Genomic DNA, 9,792 nt, shown 5'->3' on the forward strand with positions numbered 1-9,792 from the left:
CTCCGGCCTCCCAACTAACACTCTATATGCATTTCTGGGTTCGCCCATACGTGCTACATGTCCTGCCCTTCTCAAACGTCTGGATTTTATGTTCCTAATTATGTCAGGTGAAGTATACAATGCGTGCAGCTCTGCGTTGTGTAACTTTCTCCATTCTCCTGTAACTTCATCCCTCTTAGCCCCAAATATTTTCCTAAGAACCTTATTCTCAAACACCCTTAATCTCTGTTTTTACTCACGAAATGAGTTATCCATGCGAACGTATTCATTATGCAGTGTATATTATACTGTCTGCAGCACATTAGCGTACGATATAGAGAATGAAGTTAAAATGAAAAATAATCATAATATGGATATTTAAACACATTTTTGAAAATGGTGGCCGTTCATTTCGATACAGGCTTTAGTTCTTTTGTGCCTATTATCGCACTATAGACTATTGCATCAAATTCCAATTACCAGTTTCGTCCTTCATACTTAGTAACTCATGTTGAAATAATTCTGTACTTATTCTATAAAAGAGTACCTTACGTACTGTAAATTCAGTCTTCACTTCTGTCCGATCCGCACAGATAAAATATTCAGACATGCTATCTACTGTCCGTCCAAGTGGTTATGTCGCAGGATCGTAGAAAGGGGGGGGGGGAATCACGTGATAGTTAATTACTTAACGAGCTCTTTTATTTAAGTTATTTTAACAGTTGCATAATATTACGTAGACGCCCAATTAATTCCTAACAGAAATTAATGTTTTCAGAAAAGAGCTAAGAAAGCCCAGCCACTAGTCTTTACAGTGGAAGCGAGCAGAAGCAGGTGGGGGGAAATCGGGATGCGACGTAGGCAAACGGATGACAGTACCTGTGCGAAAATATGATTCAATATTGGACATTTTCGTCACTGGAAAACGCGAACATATTTCAGAAACGTACTATAATCACTAACTCAGTACTGAGGCCTTGGTTCTGTGTGGAGGACAGTTGGAACTTCGTTAGTAGAAGGAGTGGGAGTGAAGTACATTCAAAAACTCAGGTACAATAAAAGTTGAAGTAAAAATAAAATGATGTCCCTGTACTTTGCACAACTTACATGTAATGTAAATTATTATTGGCTCCGAACTCCTGAATTAAGTCCTCCAGCCTTTCATACTTCGAACTTTTTGTCTTCGACATTTTACCTCGTCACAAATACAAATGTTACGTTATGTAAATAATACGACTTTTACACTTCACTGGTTTAAAGCACTCACTATGACCGTGTTCCGACTTCAACACAAACTAGAGTGAGCGTGACTAAGATGCGGTTCTATGTTGTATCTGACAGGACGTATCCCTGGGCTGTGACGTCACGTACAGTATGAGAGTAGGCAACAGTATTCCAGCTTAGACGTAACTGAAATGCTTAATAATGAGTATCTTTTCTTCTTAAATCTTGTGATTAATCACTAGTTTAGAATATTGTATTTTGTAATCATTTTATCATCATAAGTATTATCAACCTCAAGGTATAGGCCTATTGAGATATTATCGTACCAATATGTACATATTATAATATGAAGTTCATATTAAATTTTTGTTTGAATTATAAAGCAACACTGCTTCATTAAAGATTTAATTTAAATAAACAAGAATACGAAGTACTTAAGAGTAAAATGCATGTCTTTAAATGCAGTTCGCGTGCTTATAGATGCATTACGATCAACCACGTAGTCAATATTGTAGGCTCACACTGTAACATAATTTATGAGTTCATTAATAGTTATAATAGCATCGACTGCAAATCAATAGGTTTAGTAACAGAGACGTAGCCAAGTTAAGATGGGAGGTGCCAAGTTCTGGGAACATCACATGACAAAATTGCCCATAACTTACATGCAGCATATTTAAAAGACAGTAGGGATATAATAATTATTGTTTAATATTATAACATTTAAAATCAATCTATATACTCCCCAAACATTGACATTTGTTTGATTTGAAAAACTCTTATTGCATAATAAATAAGCAACACCCATGTTGCGAGCTGTGTCGTCCATACCATGGGATAATGGCGCGCGTAGTTCTGGTATCGTCTGCGTGGCTAACGTATCGTCTTCTTGTGACGTCACTTGTGCGCATGCATACATAATGGAACGCGTTCCTGTCTTTAGTCGCTGCTCTTGGAGTAGCCAGATCAACGAGAAACTCTAGCTCGTTGAGCCAAATCTTGACACGAGATTCCACAGGAAAATGAGCCTAAGTGCAAATAAAGTTAAAAAAAAAATCCATTTTAACTTAGTAATATGATATAATAAACTTAAAAGTGAAATGGTAAAAGTATTTAATCTCTCCACCTTCACTTTTTTATATTTTCTACATGCTTGCAGTGAAGAATGTTAAGGCTTTACAAGTTTGGTTCTAAATATGAGTTCGTACCGATAGCTCTGTATTACATTCATTATAGCATACATTGCTGACTTAAGTTATTTTGGAGGGAAGACAACAAGGGAGTATAGCAAGTAGCTGAAGGGTTTAATTTGTTCTAGAATTTTTAATTATTTCAGAAATTAATCTCTTATTGCCAACGAGTTAGAAAGAGACTCCTTCTAGCTCGTTACTTAGGCCGGTTAAACACTATAACACAGTCTTAGTATATACAGTCACGAAGCTTGAGTTGATGAGGATACTAGCAATAGACTGTGCCGGTACTCTTTCACATTGTGATGAGACGATAGTAGCGATCCTAGCAACAATCTATGGATGAACATTCCCTACGTATCGAGCTTCGTGACTGTATATACTAGACTCTGACTATACCGACAAATGTGTAATGTGAAATGTGCGCCGAGAAATGCGCGAGGTGAGAGAGCAATGTCCACACACAGCGCAATGACTACAGTTGCTGTATACCGGTACATATATTCTTTCGGCAAGCATTTCTTCGTTTCCAATTGACCTAGATCAGAGCTCGGCATATTTAAGTACTCCAACGTAGGGGAAAGCCAAAAATTTGTGATACGTTGTCCCAAAGAAACTATGTTTGTCGTACAATCCTGGAACTTGCCACTTCAATTGTGGCAACGAAGTTGAATTGGACATATTCGGGAAGATTTGGGTCACCCCAGGAAAGTACAGAATGGCTGGTGTGAATGCTGCAAACGAGACCCGAACCCTAAAGGCCATCATACAGTGCACTCCTGAACAACAGCAGCGAAGACGGTACTAGAGGGCTGTGAAAGGAATACAAAAGGAAATAGAAAAAATAAAATTGATTCAACATTGTGGTAAAGGAGGAAAATTTACCTCAAAACACAAAAAGAGGGCCTCACCTATGTTGCAGGACAATTTTAGGGGCATAAAAGTAAGTTATTTGTTGTTTTTTACTTGGTTATTTAGCGACGCTGTATGAACTACTAGGTTATTTAGCGTCAATGAGATTTGTGATAGCGAGCGAGATGGTATTTAGCTAGATGAGGCCGAGGATTCGCCGTAGATTATCTGGCTTTCACCTTACTGTTGGGAAAAAACCAACCAGGTAATCAGTCCAAGCGGGGATCGAACCCGCGCCCGAGCGCAACTTCACACGGGCAGGCAAGCTCCTTAACCGACTGAGCCACGCCGGTGGCTAAATTATTTGTTACCTAGCTTGAACTTAAACTTTACCTTCATTTTTACCCTATTTCGGTTTTTTCTCAACATTTTGCAGTGTTTGGGCAAATAAAAAGTACACTTAGAATTAAGGTATCGACTTCATTCAAGCACCAAATTGAAGCTTAGACATAGAGCTATGTTGTAATGTTAAATAAACTCATTTAGTTCAAAGCAAAAGCACTGGGTATAAATAAAATAAAATAAATTTTTACAAGTTAGAAAAAATTACATAAAAATATTTGAAAAATGCTATTAAGCTCATTCTAGACTACAAAATTCTTCACTGTTTAGGGATCAGTTTGGTGATAAAAATGAATTATCTAGGTCAACTGGAAGCGAAATGAGAAAATATACTATTTTTTCAACAAATTTTTTCCCTGTGCCCTCAAAATTTTTTTCTGTTTGCTTTTACATTTAAAGTCTCCTTAGCCCGGGAATACACGGACGCGCTGGGGCAGTAACGCAGGCATTTTATGTAATGCGCGGAGTAAATTGTGCACTCTCGAATAAGCAGTGCGCACGATATGAACCATCTGAGCAGCGCACAAACCTCGAACACCTTTCTAGTTCCATTATATCTCGCACGATGCGTGACCATGGAAAACGAGGAAGCTTTGCTAACTGCTCTTTGCGCTTTGGTAGTAGTAGGATACATTTTCAACAAAGAAACGTAGACCTACGTAGTTGTACAAGAAGCGACTAGGGAGTAATTTTTTAAGTACCATAGGCTTTCAAGACATCACCGACCAGTATAAAAATCTTAGGACTATCCAGATGATATCCACCAATTCTGGAGAATATTGATGAAAATTGGACCAAACTTTAAAAAATCAGCCACCAACATGCGAGAACCAATCTCAAGTCAAGATAGGACAGTATTTATTGTTCTAAACTCAATTCATCATTTGAAGAATGTTATTCTGTAATTAACAAAGTATGTAAAACACTATTTTTGGTTGATTGTCTGTATATGTTAATATTCCATGTTCGCACTGACTTCACGATTCTTAGTGGCAGGGGATTCGTTTACAAGCCTTCAACACCTTTGCAAATTTCAAAACAGACTATCGGAGAAATAATCCCAGATGTTTGCCCAGCAATTGCCAGCGCATTAAAGGAAAATATCAAGATGAGTTAAATCATAGTATCAACATAATGTATTTCTTTAATGGGGATACTTTAATTGCAATACAAATAATGAAACATTGAGATAATTGCAGTTAAAACAATCGAAATATCATACCAAGAAAAATCAATAATATTTCCAAGTCGCATTGTAATAAAGAAACATGTATAATAAAACTACAAATATTTTCTTTTTCGAGTAATAAAAATTTGATTGCTAAATGGTGTTTTTAATTTAAGTGTATAGTCAAAACGAGTATTTTAAATCAGCCAAAGAAAATTATTTTAAAATAAAATATAGGAATGCAAAATATATAAAACAAATACTATAAAAATTGTTATTCAATTCATTAAAAATAAGAAGAAAAAGACAGAAGATATTAAACGTGCTGGTTTTGACTATCAGAGTAGCAGATGTGATGAACATTCTGGGGACGGACTTTTGGGTGGATGATGTTCTAGAGAGTTTGATTCAAATCCGGAAGTGACAGGGTGTAGTGTAGTAAGAATGGGATTGGAGATTTTGTCATTGAAAGGTCGGCTTGAGAAGACTCTTGAGTCAGAGGACGTTGTGGTGGTTCGGGAGCTGAACCATAGGAACTTGAGGGGGTAATTGGTTGAGTAGGTTGTCTAGGGTAACCCATTTGTCAAGAAGATATCCAATGAAGGTGCAGATAAATGAACACGTTCTTATCATAGAAAGTTGGTATTTCAAAGAAGTTTCGTTTTGATTTCACCTGAATGTCATAAATAGCTTGCTGAATTCCTTTCCTAGTAGTCGCACGATATGCTATCATTTTCGATGAAAGGAAAGCACAAAATGATTTCACTTCACATTGTTCAACAGTGATATTTAATCTCTCAGAAGCCATCGGCGTGGTTCAGGTGGCAGAGCGTTTGCCTGCTGATTCAGAATTGTGCTCAGGCATGGGTTCGATTCCCGCTTGGGCTGATTACCTGATATGTCAGGTAATCTATGGGGAATCCTCGGCTTCATCTCAACTGCCATCTCGCCATCGACGCTAAATAACCTAGTAGTTGATAGAGCTTCGTAAAAATAACCAAATAAAAAAATTAATGTCCCAGCAGCAGCTTGCATAATTCCAACGGCGGTTGCCAGTAATTCTGTACTGTCATCCTGCTTTTCCACTCACTTTGGAGCCCTGTCTCATCTTGCGTTTTAACTGGCATGTTCCGGTGTTTTTATTATAATAGTCAAATCACCAGGATTCCACAAGACAACATAATTTACGAGGTTCAATCTACTTCAGACCACTCAATGCTTGAGGTGTGCGCGCTTCACGAGACAAATGGCAACAAACCCGTCCACACTGCGGCAACGAATCCTTCTGTGTACGCGAGAAAAACTGACAGGGAACGGATGGATACGCGGCATTTGAGGTATGCGCGTTCTTGCCTCAGCGCATGCTTGAAATCGCGTACAAACGAGCGAACGAAGCCTCCAATTCTGTTCGACCCTTGTTGCATTATTGTCTCTGCGCGTCCGTGTAATCCCGGCCTTAAGTATGTTCCAACCATTTTTCAATCATTCTACAACAATCTGGAAAGCTTACCTGAACAACAAGACACCACATTAGAATATAGCTGTGATGAAGATGATTGTGCAGAAACAATGTATAAAAACCATGATGATTAGCATTCTTACTTACAAGTGGCTTTTAAAGAACTCACAGGTTTATTACCGCCCTCACATAAGTCCGCCATCGGTCCCTATCCTGTGCAAGATTAAACCCCTCTCTATCATCATATCCCACTTCCATCAAATCTATTTTAACATTATCCGCCCATCTACGTCTCGGCCTCCCCAAAAGTCTTGTTCCCTCTGGTCTCCCAACTATCACTCTGTATGCATTTCTGGATTCGCCCATACGTGCTACATACCCTGCCCATCTCAAACGTCTGGATTTAATGTTCCTAAGTATGTCAGCAGAAGAATACAATGCGTGCAGTTTTGCGCTATGTAACTTTCTTCATTCCCCTGTAAATTCATCTTTCTTAGCCTCAAATATTTTCCTACGCACCTTATTCTCAAACACCCTTAACCTCTGTTCTCTCTCATAGCGAGAGTCCAGTTTCACAACCATACAGAACAACTGGTAATATAATAGCCTAGTTTTATAAATTGTAATTTTCAGCTTTTTTTGAGAGCAGGTTGTATGACAAAAGCTTCCAAACCGAATAATAATAGGCATTTCCCATACTTAATCTGCGTTTAATTTCCTCCCAAGTGTCATTTATATTGTTCTTGTAACTCCAAGATATTTGAATTTTTCCACTTCTTGAAAGGATAAATGTCCAGTTGTTGTATTTCCATTTTGTACAATATTCTGCTCACGAGACATAATCATATACTTTGTCTTTTCGGGATTTACTTCCAAAGCTATCTCTTTACTTACTTCAAGTAAAATTCCCATGTTTTCTCCAATAATTTGTGGATTTTCTTTTAATATATTCATATCATCTGCGTAGACAAGCAGCTGATGTAACCCGTTCAGTTCCAAACCCTCTCTGTTATCTTAGATTTTCGACGCAAAACTTTTGAATATGAGTAATTAGTAATGCAGCATTTTTTAAGGAAATATTTTAGGGTTTTAAATACTTTATTAGAGGGGTTAATACAAAAATATCTGTATTTATTTTATTGTTTTTAGATAAACATGAAGAGACTGAAGAAGCAAAGATGGGGATGAAAAAATACAAAGAGATGCTGAGGGCAAACAAAATAGAATGGCAAAGTTATTTGAAGAAAGATGCTCAGCAGAAGACAGAAGCCAAAAGCAAAGAAAAAGATCGCTTTGGCAAATAGGAAGAAGTTGAAGCAGAAGAGACTTATAGAGGCAGAAAGAAAAAGAAAGTAGGGGAGACTGGGGCTATTTAATACACAGGGATATAAGATACATGACCAATTTTGGGCCGACCGTTGGCATCATTCTGTGATCCATATGTCCTAACAATCACTTCCTGTTGAAGATTTATTGTGATTTGTAGGAAATGTGGAATTGAAGAATTTGATTTAGAGCTAGAATTGCAATCCTGACCGATCAAAGTAAGTATTATGTAAAATATTTATCATTTTTAATAATATGGATCAGATTTATCAATAATCATTTTTTGGGATTACAATCTACATACCTTAAGTAATTATGTTCGGCAGCCTTGAGACACTGATTGTGCTAATCCCTTTTCCAGTAAGAGCATAATGTTTGTGTGTTCCATGGAGATGCATGATACAAGTGAACAGGAGATATGTGATACGTGTATCAGTCAATCCTGTGTGAAACTGCATTTGCATTCATTACCCCTCCTACAAACAAACGGAGACTATGGTTGTCGGAAGAAAAAATAAGAAGGTAAACTTGCGAATTTTAAACGAGGTAGTAAAGTAAGTGGACAGCTTCAAATACGTACAGCAGTAACATAAGCTGCTGCTAGGAAGTCAAAAGCAGGATAGCTATGGTAAAGGAAGCTTTCGATAGAAAAGGGAGCAACTTCTGTGGACCTGGAAAACAAATAAGAGACTAGTAAAGTGCTTTGTGTGGAGTAAGGCATTGTATGGAGCAGAAACATGGACATTACGATGAAGTGAAGTGAATAGAAGTATTTGAAATGAGGATATGGAGAAGAATGGAGTGTGTGAAATAAGAAATGAAACTGAGTTGAAAAGAGTGGGCGAACAAAGAATGACGCTGAAACTTATCAGGAAGAGAAAAAGCAATTGGTTGGGTCATCAGTTGAAATTTTGGACATTGCGTCAGTGAGGTCCGATAGGGGTGATGACTTTATGGAAGAAACTGAAGAACTATTTAAAGAGAAGGTGGAAGTAGATGACTGGGTCATAGTTTCGTGCAAAGTCATAAAACGATTCACAGATTTGTTGGATGTATTTTAGAGTCAGGACCTCAGAATAATGGACTGTGAAATTCGCATGATATGTAAGTGGCAGAAAATTTAAATGACCACAAAATGTGATATTTCTGTTATTGACAGTTCTCACATTGATACTATACTTTCACAACCTACATTTATAGATACAAATGATCGTTTAATTTTTATTTTCATGAAAGTTTTGAAGAACTGCCTGTGGAATAGTTGTAAGATGTTAAAATATATTGTGATTAGTTTCAGCAAAAATGCTGATAATCCATTGTACAACTTCGAAATACCTTTTGAAAATGGACCATTATTATTGTAAACAAAAATATCATTTAAATTTTGTGAATTCTCAATATAAAATGATTATATCATATATCCCCAAGGAGTGTATCACATATCCCCATTATAGGCAGTATTGATACACTTTGCATACAGCTAAAACTATATTGGATTTTGTGTGTTCAAAAGAGTTTATAAATTGTGTATTTTGTTATGTTATAAATAAGGTCTGTGTAACTAAGTAGTTATGAAAAAGAAAGCCATAGGAAGCATATTTAAAGCCACAATATTCATTTCTTAACCATGTGTACCAAACATCCTCAGCCTCCCCTACAGAGGAAGGACGAAAGAAAGAAGAATTTGAGAAAAGACAATGTGAAAATCACGACTTGAATGCTAGGGTCTTATTCTCGTTCACAACCTTCGAGAAAAGCAAGAATTCTGTAAGTGTAAGCAATGTACTACCGCAAAGTCCAATCCATGTTGCTGATTTCATACCACATCGTGATGGGTCTTATGGCATGGCATCCCCGACCTCAAAATATTGCACTTCAAAATATGTCCAGTGCTTGAGGGCTTTCTCTGTAACTACCGGCACTTCAATGTGAAAGAATGAAGTGATGCTTGGAGGACGCAATGATAGAATATCCAATTGAAGTCACCTCTAGTGCAATAGCTGACAAGTCTAATGTTTTCAAGCATGTGCGTAAATAAGGAGAATTTGGATAAATGAGTGATGTATTGTGTATGAATTATGTCTGGTTATTACATATAAAACAAATTTAAAATCTTCAACAATTTTTTATGAACCATAAAATTGTATGTAAAAGAATTTATAGTAACATTATGCAATAATTTTATGAGAAAA

The 9,792-nt window shown here is 36.9% G+C and overlaps 1 protein-coding gene across 1 annotated transcript in view; it reads left to right on the plus strand.

The window, feature by feature from the left end:
• Nucleotides 1-9,792, plus strand: part of LOC138691317 (zinc finger protein ZFP2-like) — a 499,579-nt gene that overhangs the window by 435,526 nt on the left and 54,261 nt on the right. The window lies entirely within an intron of this gene.

Source organism: Periplaneta americana, chromosome 16 (genome assembly GCF_040183065.1).
Source record: "Periplaneta americana isolate PAMFEO1 chromosome 16, P.americana_PAMFEO1_priV1, whole genome shotgun sequence".
Lineage (NCBI taxonomy): Eukaryota > Metazoa > Arthropoda > Insecta > Blattodea > Blattidae > Periplaneta > Periplaneta americana.